Source organism: Canis aureus, chromosome 16, assembly GCF_053574225.1.
Source record: "Canis aureus isolate CA01 chromosome 16, VMU_Caureus_v.1.0, whole genome shotgun sequence".
NCBI lineage: Eukaryota > Metazoa > Chordata > Mammalia > Carnivora > Canidae > Canis > Canis aureus.
The window spans coordinates 46,861,017-46,877,345 of NC_135626.1; the positions used below are offsets into that span (position 1 = coordinate 46,861,017).

The window sequence follows — 16,329 nt, forward strand, 5'->3', positions numbered from 1 at the left end:
AGGCTTGATGAATTCACAGCTCAGGCTGGACAGGGAGGGTGGGGGGACTTTGGCTTCCATCTGATCTGATATTCTGACTTCAGGATGTCTCAGGACCACCGGCAGCTCGGTGTCTACTTATGTCTCCTTGCTGATGCCCCGCCAGCTCCACCACCACCCCCCCCCCCCCCAGCCTCCTGCCTGCCTGAGAGGCCCTAGCTCTGCCTCACTTCTCTGCTAACTTGGCAGCTGGAGATAGCTGGGGGCATCGCATCCCGGGGCCAGGTCCCCAGGGCCACTGGAAAGGATGAAATTCGTAGCTGTGCCTAAGATCCCCATCCCAGACCTCTACTTCCGTCTGACACGTGGACGGCGGTGGACACCCTGAGGGGCAGGGTAGGGCCAGGGCTGCCCTGTCCAGACACACATCCAGTTGGTGAGACGCCTGGCATCCCGGCAGCAGGCCTGTGAGAGCCCCGCCATTCTCAGGTGTGAGCTGGGGGTTCCAGGACTTGGGGCGGGGGAGGGAAGTGCAGGCGGTGGGTTGACTCAATTGTTCCCACTCTGCTGGAGGAGGCAGGCCCTGTGTCATGTGGAAAACATGGGCTCCAGTCCCAGCTGGGTCACTGACTACGTGACATTGGCCAAGTCACAGAACTGCTTGGAGGCTCAGTTTCCCCTTGTATAGCATGGGAGCAGGGGTGTTGTGTAAAGCAAGGACACAAATGTCACTGTCGGACTCATCGGAGGTGTTCCGGGCCGCTTGTCTCTGCTTCCTCCAGCCCTCACCTGCCTCTCTGCCGAGACAGTGGGTGCACCTAGGATCCCTTGTGCCATCCTCAGCGCTGGGGCAAGTGGTGTGAGTTTTTGTATCAGGGTAGCTCACAGATTGAACTCGGAGTCAGTCCCAAGAAGTGAGGGTGCAAGGGTTGCAACCCAGTCTCCACCAAGCCCTGCCTCTGGGGAGCTGATGCTTTTGTTTGTTTTTTTTTTTTTTAAGATTTTATTTATTTATCCACGAGAGACAGAGACAGAGAGAGAGAGGCAGAGACACAGGCAGAGGGAGAAGCAGGCTCCATGCAGGGAGCCTGTTGTGGGACTTGATCCTGGGTCTCCAGGATCACACCCGGGGCACTAAACTGCTGAGCCACTCGGGCTGCCCGAGCTGATGCTTTTGACTCAGGCTTCTAGCCCTCGGTGTCCTGGGCCTGCCCCACACAGCCTGCTGGCTCATTCCCAGGTGGTCACTGGGCACGTGCCTGCTCTTTCATTCCATTCTGGATTGGGGTCAGCCTTGCTCCCTGGGCAGAATTGGGGCCAGCTACATGTGACTTCAGGGGCACCAGGAAAACCCTTGCCTGCCAAATATCCTGTTTCCCCAGACCTAGCTACCTGCTGTCCAATATTCCACCATTAGAGACTAGTTCCTTTGGCTTGTGCCTTTTACCCATTTGTCAGCTATGAAACCCTATGCTTCATTTTAAAGCTTTCAGGACCAGTGTGCAGCGGGAAAGGAAGAGAGAGGAGAAAAGAGAAGATGGGGAGAGCAAAGGGGGGCAAAAGATACCTTACTAGCCCCAAAGTCTGGAGAGAAAGGCCCAGTTGTGAGCCCAGGGAGGTCCCAGAGAAAGGAAAAAAAAAAAAAAAAAAAACAGAGGAGACGAGGCAGAGCAGGCAGGGGAAGTTGTGGACCTCAAGTGGGAATTCTCTGTGGGAATGTGGGGTGGGTGGCCCACTGATGGAGCAGGTGTTTTGTAGAGGTTTCCAGTCCTGTGGGCTGGGGCCGGGGTCTTGGCAGCCTGTTCCAGGGGTGAACTAGGCCCAAGGCAAAAGCATCCTTCCTTTTCTGCCGCTCCCCCTTCCCCCCAGCACATGGCCACGTGGCATTTAATGTGTTCTGGGGTGGTGTTCTCTGCATTTGGAGAGCCTGGGCTCATCACGCTGGCTGGTTAAAGCTGTCAGTGGTAATTTGTTAGGTCAGCGAAAGGCCTGGGCTGAGCCGGGCCAGGGGAGCTTTCAACTCCTGTGATTCCCTGGACAGCCCACGTCCTTCCTCAGAAAGAGCCAGACCCACATAATTCACTCAGACCCGCCAGTCTTCTGGGCTGCAAGAGGCCTGGGGGCACAGGGCTCGTCTGGGATCACCCTAAAAGGCTTGCGGAGGTGGTTCCTTGCCCAGATGGACGCATGGTCCTGAGTGTGGGGGCAAGTTTCGGGGGATGCAGGGCTGAGAACTGAGTGTTCCTGCTGGGGGCAGCCCACAGGCAGGCTGGATTCGGGGAAAGGCAGGCCAGCATCACTGAGGCCCTCAGAGAACCTTCTGAAACCCGTCCTGGTCTTGGCTCATGACTGTGGCAGCAAGCTGGTTGCAGTCCACCTGGGCACTGCTGAGAGCAGAGCTCAGACTAGAGAGAAGTTAGAGGTCACCAGTGTGACCTTTTGGCCACGAACCCCCAAATGACAACCATTTCTTAAAAATTGAGATGTAATTGACATTTACCATGATATTAGTTCGACAAGTATTCTTGAAGATTATCTGCAATGATATCTGTTCTTAAATAATGATGATGAAAAAAAAAAAATAATGATGATGATGATGACAGCAGCTCTTCATCCTACACAATCATTTATTGAGCACCTACTGTGTGCATGCCAACGACCGTTCTGTGATACAGCTATGGTGCTATTGGCATTTGGGGCCAGATTATTCTTCTGGGGGGAGGGGCCATCCTGTGTGTTGTACGATGTGTAGCAGCACCCCTGGCCTCTACCCATGAAATGCCACTAGCACCCTTCCTCCCACCGTGACAACCACAAACGTCTCCAAACGTTGCCAAATGTCCCCTAGAGGGAACCATTGGGGTCATAGCTATGACAGACAAAATTCAATTGCATTCCCTTAGGAGCAAGCATTCTGAAGAGGGACAATATATCGTAGGCTGTCGCTGAAAATGCTCGAGAGAATGACAAGGCAGGGCTGGAGGGTTGGGGGGTGCCCTTATCAAAGGGGGCACCCACCATGTGACCTGGGCCCAGAAGGCAGGGAGGGAGCAGGTGAAGCAGAGATCTGGGGAGAGAGCCCTCCAGCAACAGGAAGAGAAAGTCAGGGAGCAAGGAGGATGTAGGCAGCTGGGGGAGCTGTCAGCGCCCCATGGGCCCTGATCCTGTTTGGGTCATGAGGGGGGTGTAGGGACTTCTGCTTCCTCTGCAGAGTAAAGGAGAGCTGAGCGCTCACCACCTGCTAGGTGCAAACACCATCCCAAGTGTTCTTCTACACCTACTCACACTGGTCCCAGGAGTACATATTATTTCCTTGCCTCATGTTCCAGGGCCCAGAAGGGCCAAGCCATGTGGGTGGTACAGTTGGGACGTGAACTTGAGCTGTCCGTGCTCCACTATGTCACACTGAAACTCCGGCTTTGGGGCCCGCAGAGGTGAGTTCGGATCCCAGCTCAGTGTCTTAGTAGCCGCGTGTGGCCTTGGCTGAGTCAGAGTCTCTCTGAGCCTCGGCTTCTGCAGGCGCTCGTGCGCCAGCTCCGGTGCTCCCTCGCTGTCTGTGCCCGCGCGAGGGGGCAGCCAGGGGGCAGCCGGAGGCCGGGCAACACCCTCCCCTCTCTCCCAGCTCCGGGCTCTTGTTCCGGACAAGTGCATCTACTCACTGAGCTGCAGCAGGGCCATCTGGTGAGGGCAAGGCCAGTATCTCAGGAGGTCAGGGAAGTCAAACCCTCCCTCCCCCTCTCCCTCTCCCTCTCCCTCTCCCTCTCCCTCTCCCTCTCCAGGGCTGAAGAGGGGGAACCAGATGCATAAAGTCACTTGCCTAAAATCACAGGACTGGTAAGTGGCAAAGCAGGGATCCCTAGGTCTCAGGAGCCCGGGGGCAAGCTTTCACCATGTGGCCCTGAGCCAGCAGCCAAGGCAGTGTAGGTGTGAAACCAGGAGAGAGAGAGAGAGAGAGAGAGAGAGAGAGAGAGAGAGGTCTTGGAGGGGACCGGGGGTCAGGACATTTCCAGAGCTACATTTTGGAAGGAGGTCATGAGGTTTTGACGGCCCTCCTTGTTTCCTGTTTTTATTTTCTTGTGATTGAAGCGGTCCCTGTTACGGCCAAAGAGCTGGGAAACGAGACTCCATTGTGTGTGATTCCAGAAACTGGAGTCTGAATTGGCAAGACAGAGAAGCCACCAGGAGTAGCCCCGGTGGAGCCTCAGGCAAACTCCTGCTCCCCGATTGCTGCCCAGGGTGGGGCTCCCGCCTCCCCACAGATCGAGGCCAGGCTGCCTGGGTCACTGCCGAGCAAGGACGCTGCAGGAAGCGTTCCTGCTCTGGGAGCCTGGACCTGCGTGCGCCCCTCGCGCAAGGGGACAGCATGCCATCGACTCAGACACCTGCCCGGGGTGGAGGGGTGGCTTGGGTAGAGGGTGCTGCTCTCACCCAGAAAGGAGCCAGCTGCCTGCTGGCCCTCCGTGAGGGAGGCATGAACCCCTGGAATAAGCCAGTATTTCAGTCGCCTTCACAGTGGGGATTCTTGAGCAAAATGGCACAGCTGCACCACAGCTTGGCATGGGGGCTTTGGCTGGGCAGGAAGGAAGATTCTGGCTCACATGGGAGAGCCTGGGTCGGGGAGGGGGACATCCACACGCTCTGGGGACCTGAGATGATGAGCCACAGCAGATCTGTGCTGTCCGTCCCAGGGAGAGAGTCCCTTGGGAGCATGTGTCCCTGGGTGGTTCTCCCGTTATAAGGAGACAGCAGGGATGAGAGAGTTGTAGAAGCTTCTACTGGGTGCTTATCATGTGCAAAGTCTTGTGTAAGCTTCCTGCTGTCCAATCCTTATGGGATGCACCTTACTATCACGTCCATTTTGCAGACTGGGGGTCAGGCTTGGCTGGTAAGCACGGGCATGGGGACGGAAAGCGAGCCTCCCAATCAGGAGTCCCCCGGGCCCCGTACTGGGCAGTGGATGCATGGAGCTCCACCGCTCCGTGCGACCTTGCGCAAGTTATTTTGCCTCTTTGAGCCTCAGTTTCTGAGTTGTGAAGTGAGAGAGAGTGGAGTTACCACGCAGGATTGGTGCGATGATTAAATGAAAAGGGAGACAACAGACATCATACATCAAACAACAAACTATGTTTGATATGTGGGGGCCGCTCCCTTTGTCTTCATGGCTCTGTGGACATGGAGCCTGTCACCCCCTCTCCACGGTGTCCAGAAGAGGTTCTATTGAATGCTGAGGCCAGCCGATGCTTATAGACACCTCGTCAGTGACCCTGGCCCCAAAGCCATGGCCGAGTGCAAAGGCAGTGGATATAAGGACAGTTGCTCCCATACATGTCGCCTAGTCTGGGTCTCCCATGCTGAGTGCTCTGCTGACCTTACCTGTCAGGTGACTCTGTGAGGTCATGATCATTAACCATATTCTATAGATAAAGAAACTATAGATAAAGGCACAGAGAGGTCAGTTAACTTGCCCAAAGTCAGCCGGCTCATAAGTGGTAGACCTAGAATTTATTTTTTTAAAGATTTTATTTATTTGAGAGAGAGAGAGAGAGAAAGAGCATGAGCGGGGGATGAGGAGAGAGAAGCAGGGAGCCCAATGTGGGGCTCCATCCCAAGACCCCGAGATCATGTCCTGAGCCGAAGGCAAACACTTAACTGACTAAACCACCCAGGCACCCCTGTAGAGCCAGAATTTAAATCCAAGGAGCCCAGTGGCCTTTCTGAAACCCTTAGAATTTGTAAAAAGGAAAATATAACCAAGTTTCCGGGCACAGAGTCTGACTCTTCCAAAATTCTCTTTTCCTTCCTTCATTTAAAGCAAAAACTCCTCAGCAGACAGGAACCAAGGCAATGTAACAGACTCAGCTCAGGTGTCACCTCTTCCAGGAAGCCTTCCCAGATGTCCCATAGGGCCCTTGTTTATGCTTCTGTGGCATCCCCGACCCCACACCTCCATAAGCCGGCTTGCCCCCCCCCACCCCCACCCCCGCGCACTGCTAGCATCTGTTCCTCTCTCCCCCTCCCCGCCAGGCCAGGGGCTCACCGAGGGGTGCCTGCTACCTGCTTGTTTAATGACATTCGCTCTCACTGGTTACAGAAATCAGTCCCCAGTGTTCCCTTTGCCCTTTGTAGATCTGCTTTCACCCATGAAGCTTGTGTTCACCAGTAGTAATCGTGACACCCCTCCCCCGGAGGTCAGTTACCAGGCATTGAGGGCAAGTTCAGGACTTCTGTCCCTGGGGTCCAGGTCATGAGGTCGCTGGCTGTTCCTGGAGACAGTGGAGCATTTGGTCCTCAATGTACAGTGACAAGACCTTAAAAACATGTCAGGTGGCTTGGTTGGGCATCAGTCTTTGGCTCAGGTCATAATCCCGGGGCCCTGGGATCGAGTCCTGCATCAGGCTTCCTGCTCAGCGGGGAGTCTGCTTCTCCCTCTCCTCCGGCCCCCTCCCAGCCCTCTGCTTGTGTGCGCACTGTCTCTCTCCCTCTTTCTCAAATAATCTTAAAAAAAAAAAAAAAAAAAAAAACCCATGTCCCACCTGCCTCTCAGGTGCAGGACCATGTGGTATATGAAAGGTGTGGCAGACTGAAACCGAGTTCCCAGACACGGGAGGGAAACTAGGAGGGAGGCTGGAGTGTCCTGAGCAGTCACCTTCTGCAGCTCCATGTTCCTGCTCTCATCTACTCGGCAGCCCCCCCCGCAAAAAAAAAAAAACAATCGCTTGTATGTGCACCTTGCAGTATGCACTCCTTAAATCGTGGTGAATCGTGTTCTTTCATATAAATAGATTCAATCTTTAGGGGGTCTGATTGTGGTAAAATACACATAACATAGAATCTACCGTTTTAGCCCATCTTAAAGTATACCATTCAGTGGCACTTAGTGGATTCAAGCTTTGTGCAACCATCACCACCTTCTAATTCCAGAACATTTTCATCACCCCCAAGGGAAACCCACCCACTAAGCAGTCACTCCCAGTTCCTGCCTCCGCCAAGTCCCTGGCAACCACTAATCTGCTTTCTATCCCTATACATTTACCTATTTTGGACATTTCATATAAATGGGATCATACACCATGTGGCCTTCTGTATCTGGCTTCTTTCACTTAGTATTATGCTTCCCAGGTTCATCCATCCTGGATCGATGCTTCATTTCTTTTTATGATTGAATAATATTCCGTTGTGTGGATATACTACATTTTGTGCATCCATTCATTCGTTGATGGGCATTTGTGCTAGGTCTCCCCTTTGGCTATTATGAATAATGCTGCTCTGAATATTCACATACAAATATTTGCTTGAACACCTGTTTTCAACTCTTTTACGGACATCCCTGGGAGTGCAGTTGCTGGGTCATATGGTAATTCTAGGTTCCACTTTTTGAGGCACCACCAAGCTGTTTTCCGTGTGACTGCACCATTTTATGTTTCTTTCTTTTTTGAGAGACAGGGAGAGGGAGAGATTCTTAAGCAGACTCCATGCCCTGTGCAGAGCCCAACGCAAGGCTTGATCTCATGACCCTGAGATCATGACCTCAGCCAAAATCAAGAGTCAGATGCTTAACTGACTGAAGCACTGAGGTGCCGCTCACCATTTTATGTTTTTAGTAGCAAACATATTAGAGTTCCAGTCCCCTCACATCCTCACTTCCCTGAGAAATGGTTACCCATATTTTAGGAGCACATGGGAGCTCAGAACAGTTAAGTAAGTTGTCCATGGCCGCACAGCTCTTTGCCGGCAGAGCTAGAGCTGGAGCTCAGGTGCTCTGCACTCTTGACTGTCAACCTCTTCTCTTCCAGTGCTCATAGAGCCCAGGGTCACAGGCTTAAGTTTCATAGGAATTTCGCTGTGTTCCTGGCTCCTGACTCTGCACCTGGCATTCCCCTGCCTGGCACAGCTTGCCCTCTGAATAAAGGTCCCACTGAGGCTGGTGCTGGGAGCATCCTCCTGGCAGCCATGAGCAGGAAGGCTTGGCATGCCAGGAAGCAGTGCCTTCCCCCATGGGATATAATACATTCAGACACCACCCACCCCCAGCCATCGCCTTAGGAGGCAGGCGACTTCTTGCGTAAATCGCACTTGGTCTCAAAATAGGTGGCTGTTCCCTGGCGGGTGACCTTGCCTTGCACCTCTTCATCCCAAAGACCCAAGATACCTTGGTCTCTCAGTCTCTCCTTGCTCCTCAGAAGGAGCGTGCCTGCCAGGTGCTCTGGGGCTGGCAGATGCGTCGCACCAAGGCCAACTCCATCCTTCCAGGGCACGAGGCACCTCTTTGATGGAGCTCAGGGGGTGAGACATGAGTGCTATGGTCAGGAGGGCCCCCCTGTTTCCTGGAGGGGATGCTGTTGCCTGGAGAAGGTAGACAGGGTTCGCTCTGTGCAGAGAAAATGCCTTTTTTTTTTAAACCTTCTGCATCAGGGTAGCCCAATCATTCTCCCACCTACCTTCAACTCCAGCTCTATGGTGAGACCACCTCTGGCCTTGCTACTGCCCTGTAATGGAAATCTTGACCTTTCCCCTAGATCTTAACCCTGATAACCTGGACCCCATGGCCTGACCCTCCTGGATGCGACTCCCATTTGTTACTGCAGAGCCACTGGGGCTTTGCGGTCTCAAAAGCCAGAGCCACCTCCTGCCCCTCAGTGTGCGTGCCCTCAGGCCAGTGACATGTGCTCTCTGAGCCTCAGTTTCCACATGAGTGGGGAACGTCCACATGGCACTCACAGAGTCATCATGACGACTGAGTGAGATTGTTGTGTAGAGAACCAGCTGGAAGGCTGCCTGGCCAAGGTGGGAATCCACAAACACTAGCTTCTGCCCTGCTTTCCCTCCTTGCCTCGGTCAACTGCTTTGCCTGACCTAAGATACTGCTAACCTGGGGCCCAACAGAAGCGATCCTGGCACCCAGTCCTGCACGTGGCGCTCCCTCTCCTTCCAGGCCCGCTCGCTGCCCCAGCCCCAGGTCAAGATCTGAGACCCTCGTTCCAAGGAAAGCCCTCATCAGGTCTACAAGTGATGGGTGGAGTGGCCAGTGCCCTTTTGGACTTCAACAATCTAGAGAGAGCATTTGTAGCAGGAATCCCTACCCACTTTTGGATGCACAAGTCTGCCCTGGGAGTACTTGTGCCCAACCCTAGCCACGGTAATGGTGTGTGTCGGTAGAGCCACCACATAATTATAATCCAGGCAAACCCAAATGGAGGGGCTCCTGCATGCTGGGCACAATGCTGGGTGAGTACCCACATGTTACTCCATCCTCACACAGCTCCATGAAGGGGGTTCTGTTTTTATCCTGCTTATATAGATGCAGAAGCAGAGGTACAGAGAGGTGAGGCCACCTGCCCCTGCCCAAGGTCACAGAGCTGCTACGTGATTCAGCAGGGATTTGAACCCAGAGCAAATTTGAAAGACACCTGACTTTTGTAACTTCTTGGGCTACAGCCCCAGGTATGAACTTGTAGTGGGTAGGTCCTACTACCTCTCATGCTTCTTTTGCTCTGGGGGCATTGATTGCCACTCTGAGGACACAGCAGAAAGGGCCCCAAGGGGACCCCCTACTCAGCCCTCTGTAGCCTTGGCTACCCCTCTCTGAAACCCACTGTGGGACATTGCTCTAGAATTCCAGGGAGCCCCCTGCCATGCCTTTCCTTCATCCTACAACCACAGGAGACTTCCAGAAGCTTGGAAGCGGGGAGCAGCCACTGAGTGCCAGGAGCTATGCCAAGCCCCACATACCCTACTGTATTTCATCCTCTTAGCACTTATACAAGGGAGTATTATCTCAAGTTCCTAGGTGGGAAGATGGAGGGCCTAAGAGGTTAACCAAAATGTCCAGATGAGAGCACACAGTATGCCACACAAGTTGGGAGGCTGGAGGCTCACGGCCAGAGCTTGGCTGATGACAATGCCAGGTGTGGGCTGGGCCCTGAGTCACTTCATGCACTCCTCACTATGTCCCTGAAATGGGTGCTGTGACTGCCTTCATTAAGAACAAGGCTCTACAAATTCAGACTAAAGTGTTGCTGGCTGATAATGCTATTTGCACCAGTTGGATTTCAGCTTAGCTTTGAAGGTATATGATGAGCCCAAGCAGGTAGCGTTTTTTTTTCTCTGCAAGAGAGATGGGTGTGGGGCTACAGCAGAGGCCCTGCTTCCCTCTAACCTTCTCCCTTACCACCCCACCCAGCTGGTGACCTATGTTCAGACCCTGCTGACAGTTCCCCAGCACTGCGAGGAGAGAGGAGCCAGGACATCCAAATCAGATAACTAGGTGGCCCTTGAGCATTGACTGAGAACTCGTTGTCAACCCAAGTGCCAGCAGGCGATGGCTGGCCATTAAGGGAGCACCACTGGGTTCACTCAGCTTCAAGATCAATTCATATCAAAACCACAGCCAACATTTGTTTTCCTTCCTGCTTCTGTGGAGGGAAATAAAGCATGGGAGGCACAATATAGAGACATCATTCTGCACTATTGATTTCTTCCACTCCCTCCCCTTCCCTCTGGATCGGACTGTCTCCCTCCTGATGAATGTGTTGTTGTGGGAAGATGAGAAACACTCATCATGTGAGGGGCCGGGAGTTGCTGCACTGAGCAGGAGAGGCTGTGGAGGTGAGTGAAGCCAGCCAGAGGAGGGAGGCCGAAATGGCCCGCTGTGCCTGGTTCCTACCCCCAGGAGAGGCAGATCCAGCTCAGGGGGCCCCTGACACCTGTGTCCTGGGGATTGCACTTCTGGCTGAGTGGCCTCCCAGGGTTTTGTCCTGGGGTCTACCCTGCCTCTTCATGTGGAGTATGGGGTGAACAACACAGGCAGAGGACTGTACCCCCAGAGGATGCAACTTCACGTCCTCCCTGGGCAGGACACCTCTCTCAACCTTGGTTTTCTTCCCTGCAGAATGAATCATGCCATCCCTAACACCATCTTCCTAGACTTGATAGGAGGATCCAGGGAGGCCACAAACCTGTATGAAAGTATTTGGTAAAACATCATTAATGCCCAGAATCCAGGTCAATGTGCTAGATCAACAAACACTTCTGTGCCATGTGTTTCTCCCTGTTTGCCTGATGACTGACCCCAGGTCTCTGGGTAGATAACCTTTGTGGGATCAGATGGTCAGACACGATTTAGAGCACTGTGAAGGTGTGGAATTCAATAACTGAGAAAGAAGATGAAGTAGAGGATTAAAACCTCTTCTTCCTCCAGGAGGTGGGTCCCAGGACAGCTCCCTGCCAGTCTGGCCAGGAGCTGGTTGCAGCCAATCATCAACAAGCCTGTGGAGGTGAGAAAGCAAGTCAGTAGTCACCCTGCCTCCAGCCCGATGAGCTGCAAGTGGACGCTGTCCACAGGTCTGCACGACTCCCCAGCCCTCCCTTGCTGGTGTGGGCTGCCTGTTTCACTCCCTGCTTGTACCCACCCTTTCCCCATGGCAGCTCCATTCCTACACTCGCAGCCAAGGACTGAGATTGACAAGGGGAGGGGGCCTGAGGACCCCATTAATGGCCTGCAGAGTTCCATGTGACTTGGGCATTGCAGACTGAGGTCAGTTGTCCATTAAGCTATGGAACTGAACACTCCACTTAGCAGTGTATATGGGACACAGTTAAATAATGAAAATAAAAATAGAACATTGCAAGAGCCTGGGGCAGGCTGGCTTATGCCCCGGGAAGAAGCAGAGAAGGCCATTCCAGGGAGAGGGGAGGGAATTCACTGTCAGCCTCTCTCTGCTGTGGAGCTGCTCTGGTTTAAAATACGTATTTTTTTTTCTTTTTATATAGGTCATCTTTTGTTAATTTTTAACTTAAATTAGTTCGTAGATATGTATACACGCATGCAACCCCAGTGGAGAAAATCTGTGCTTGTTATATAGCACATTGGGAAATTCAGAAAAGTAGAAAGAGGCAGTCTTCCCTCCTCTCCCTGACTCCATACTTCTGGATGGGGGCCTTAGAGATCTCTGGTACCATACACCCCAAGAAAGAAAGGGGACTGAAAACCATACCCCTGGGCTCCAGGCTGCACCACCACAATCAGCAAGCAGGGGACCCTTTTACCTAGGCTGGCATTGTCGCTTAGCTTCTGGAAGAAAGCTAATTTAAAAAAGGGAAAAGATCATTATGTCACTTTAATGAACATGTGGTGCGTATTTATTAGACAGAATTGAAGAAAATAAATAGTAAAGTAGGAAGAATAAACAAACTTATCCATAAACTTCCCATCAAAACACCACTCTTACTATTTTTCTGTTCTTATTTTACAAATCAGCAAATTATTGATGTTTTTTATCCCACTTTTTTTTTTTTTTTCATTTAACATTGTCTTACCAGCATCTCCTTCAATGACAACATTGTCATTGAGGACATGAACTGTCCATTGAGTGGATAAAGCCCTGGTTCATGTAACCCTTCCCTCTCAGAAAGGCATTTTGGTGATTCTGAGCATTTTGCTGCTACAAACAACAGTGAATAAACACCTTTGTGTGTTTTTGTTTTTTTTTGTTTTTCCTTTGTGTGTTTTTGCACTTACATTTATATCTATTTCCTAAGCTGCAATTCCCAGAAGTAGAATTTTTGGGACCAACAGTAATGAACCTACTTAGGATGGATCCCTGTTGCCAAGTGGCTTTCCCCCACTTGACTTGCTCACCAGTAGAATGTGAGTGTTACTGTTTCAGAGCTGAAGTTGTCTTTTCTAATTGAGCTGCTTATTTTGAGATCCATTGTAGATTCACATGCAATCGCAAGAAATCACGGATCCCATGTACCCTTTATCCGGTTTCCCCCAATGGTAACATGTGTAGCATGACAGCACAAAAGCAGCCACAACCAGCATATTGGGTGAATGCAGTCATTTCCACACCACCAGGGTCCCTCCTGTTGACGCTGGCCTCCCCACCTCACCCTGGTCTCTGATCCCAGCAACCACTGATCTGTCTGTCCTCCATTTCTTCTTTTTTTTTTTGTCATGTCAAGAATCTTACAGAAATGGAAGTGTGAGGCAAAGTCTTAAAGAAAATTATCATCAAAAAACAGATGAAACAAGATTGCAAATAGAAGAACTAGAGAAAACACATTTTTTGGATTGGCTACTGTCCAGGCCAGCTCTGTCCAACAGAAATAGAATGCAAGCCATGTGATGCTGTTTAAAATTTCCTACAGCCCGCGTGAAAAAAACATAAAGATATAGTAAAATTAATATATTTTATGTAGCTCACTATACCCTTTCAGCATGTAATCGATGTTTTAAAAACAACCGATGAGGTATTTTAGAATCTTTCTCTGTAGTCTTAGAAATCTGGTGCATATTTTGTGCTGACAGCACGTGTCTTCATTTGGACTGGCCACATTTCGAAGTGTTCCAGAATCACATGTGGCTTCCATGCTGGATAGCTCTGCTTTAGTCCAAATTGAACCGAATACAAACCATGAGTATGGGGGTCTGTACATCTCCAGGCTTGAGAGGGTCCCCATGTTGGCTCACGGCTCTCAACATTCCACACCTTGGAATCATCTGGAATTTTTTTAGTAGTTGATGCCTCACCCCATCCCCACTCAACCAAATAGTCAGGCATAATTGGTCTTGGAAACAACCTGCATGGGATTTCTTTTCAACTCCCCAAGTGACACTAACAGGCAGCAGGGATTGAGAGCGACTGGTAGAAGGGCTTGAGGTTGTGTCCTGTCCGATCCTGTCTGGCCGTGGGATTCTGAGAGAGGCCCTGGGGATGCCATTCTCTTATCTTATCTCATCTCATCTCATCTCATCTCAGTTCCTGACCTGACTTCTTAGAGAGCAGGCACTTCCTCTGAAGCAGTTCCTGAAGGTTTCTATGCCTCTCAGCCCTGCAGAGTTCCACTCCTGTCTCTGCTTTATTCGGTTGGCGACAGTTCATCAAGCCTGGTTTTAAAGGGAGATGCACACAAGCTTCCTCACCCATTGCTCCCACCCTACCAGTGCTATCTTGTTCCCCTGAGTGTTGTCCCCACTGGGATCAGCCTCCTTGGTCGCCAATCTTGTTTCCCTTCTGGATCACTGGCTGAGAGCCCATGACCTACTTTATGCCATGGAATCCTCACAGCTACTCTGTAAACAATCATTCCTGTATTATTGATGAAGCTCGGACAGGCTCGGTGAGTTGCCTGAGGCCCCCAGGGCCCCCACTGCGCTTCTGGGCTGGCCTTGACCAAATGGCCAATGGCATTATGAACTGAGCAGCCAGAGTCAGACTGAGGCTCATGCTCGTCCTGCCTTGCACTTCTTTTTCCAGCCCAGGGCTCCTCCATGCCTGATGGCTCTTGGGCCTGTGAGGTATGTCACTGGCTGAGAAGGATGGAGAGCTGGAGCCCTTGCCCCCCCTGCCTTGTCACCAACCATCCCAGGCCCGATGAGAGATGAGACACCCCCACCCCTTCTTGTCGGCCCTGAGTTCCCTCCCCCAGACTTGACTTTTGTCATCCAGTCAGGAAATATCAAAATCTTTAAAAACTCCGTAAGCACTTTGACTTCATCTCTTGAAGGTTGTGAGGCATCTGCTGGGGTACAGGCTTCTAGGGACCCTCAGGGACCACTGGCCCAACTCCTGAGACCGAGAGAGCCAATGGATTTTCATTCCACATCCCACATGGCCATGGGCCTCCTGATGCGTGCAGGCAGGGCTGCGCTCACCACCTGGCCATCAGGGACTCAGAGTGGCCTACACGTTTCTTCATCTCAAGTCATCTGGGCAGAGAGGTGAACAGGAAGCATCACGTTGAGAACTAACTCAGAGAAACGCATCATCCCCATTTATGCTTCTCTGTCCTTGCCCAGGCTATCACCCTGAAACGGTTGGTGCATCCCCCCCCCCCTTCCTTTCTGCACTAACGTTCAGGAGCACTGGGAATCCAGGCTCGTGGGTGCTGTTCCTGGGGACAGCAACCTGCTGTCACCCCCCAGGGAAGGCATGCCCTTTGCCAGGCTCCGAGCTGGCCTCGGGACCCCAGTGCTACCCAGGCAGCTCCTCCAAACCAGACTGGTTTTCCTCCCCAGGCTGCCTCCCACCTCTCCTTACTCCCTCCTCCCAGGAGGAAGAATCAGCAGCAGAAGAAATCTCTCCCTTGAAACATAAATACTCTAAGCATGGAGGGGGCCTGGACGTGACCAAGAATAACTCCAAGTGTCCAGCAGAAAACACTCCATTACATTTTTCTACTCTTCTTCTTCTCTTCCTCCTCCTCTGTAATCACTATTTACATCACTACTTTTTATAAGGAAAATCTCTGGCTCGTCCAGCCACCTGAGTGATGCAAAGACCAGGGACAAAGGGACTCGAAATCTTCAGCCCTTTTATCTTCAGCAAGAAGCTGATAATGTTGAGAAAAATCAGAATGAAGTTTTCACTTGACAAGTCAAGTGTCTCCACTGTCTGGAAGGGAGTTGCCAAGGTGGTGAGCAAAGCACTCTGTGGAGACCTAACCAGTGCATCTCTACGCGAACCCGTCTGAGAGATGAGCCAGAGGCAGTCCAGCATAGCAGATAAGGCCAAGTAGAGAGGTTCGAGTCCCAGCTCCCCCCGCTTTCTGGCTGGGCGACCTTGGGCAAATGGCTTAACCACCCGCCTCCCAACTCTAAAGTGGGGGTGGTGACCAGGGTTAAGCTTAGCTGTGTGCACCTCCTAAGCACCAGGCTGCTGTTCTTCTTTTAAACTGGATGCGCTTAAACTAGCTCATTTAATCCTCATTACCCTGTGAAGAAGTTCCTACTAATATTATCCTTATTTTAATAACTGTGCCGACTGCAAGGGGTTGTTGCAAGGATTAAATGCATTAATACATGTAAATTGCTTAGAACAGTGTCCGGGTCAGCCTGCAGGAATTGGGGAGGCAGGAGCATGCACAGGTGAGAGAAGCAAGCAGACCCCAAATCAAGGTGCTGAGGACAGGAGGAAACCCTGGACCCAGCTCTCTCCGCAATCGTTTGCAGACTGGATCTGATAGATGGCCAGTGTCACCAAAATTAGATCAAGTCTGAACATTTTTCCTGTCTACATGTATTAAGACCATATTAAGACATGGGGTACGGAGTTGTTTTTCATTTCGGGCTGGTTTTTATTGCACCCCATAGCTGTGGGGGCAGTGATGCTATAGCTTGGCCGGCCCTGCAGGCGGTGTGAATGGGAGGAGGTGGCCACACAGGTGGGCTTCAAATTGTCAACAATTAAGACTTCGTGCCACTGAATTATGTGGTTTGCAGTCCTCACCACTGCTCTATTTGTGTGCAATCTGAAAGAAAAAGGAAATACACAACCCTGTCTTTTCTAAAGAGGATTTGTGTTTCCACAAATCCTGCAAAATCAGAATCCATTTCTGTTGGGGTGCAAG

The 16,329-nt window shown here is 51.5% G+C and overlaps 1 protein-coding gene across 1 annotated transcript in view; it reads left to right on the forward strand.

Annotated features, from left to right (window-relative positions):
- CACNG5 (calcium voltage-gated channel auxiliary subunit gamma 5) overlaps positions 1-16,329 on the forward strand; it is a 39,513-nt gene that overhangs the window by 1,357 nt on the left and 21,827 nt on the right. The gene's annotated exons all lie outside the window — the stretch shown is intronic.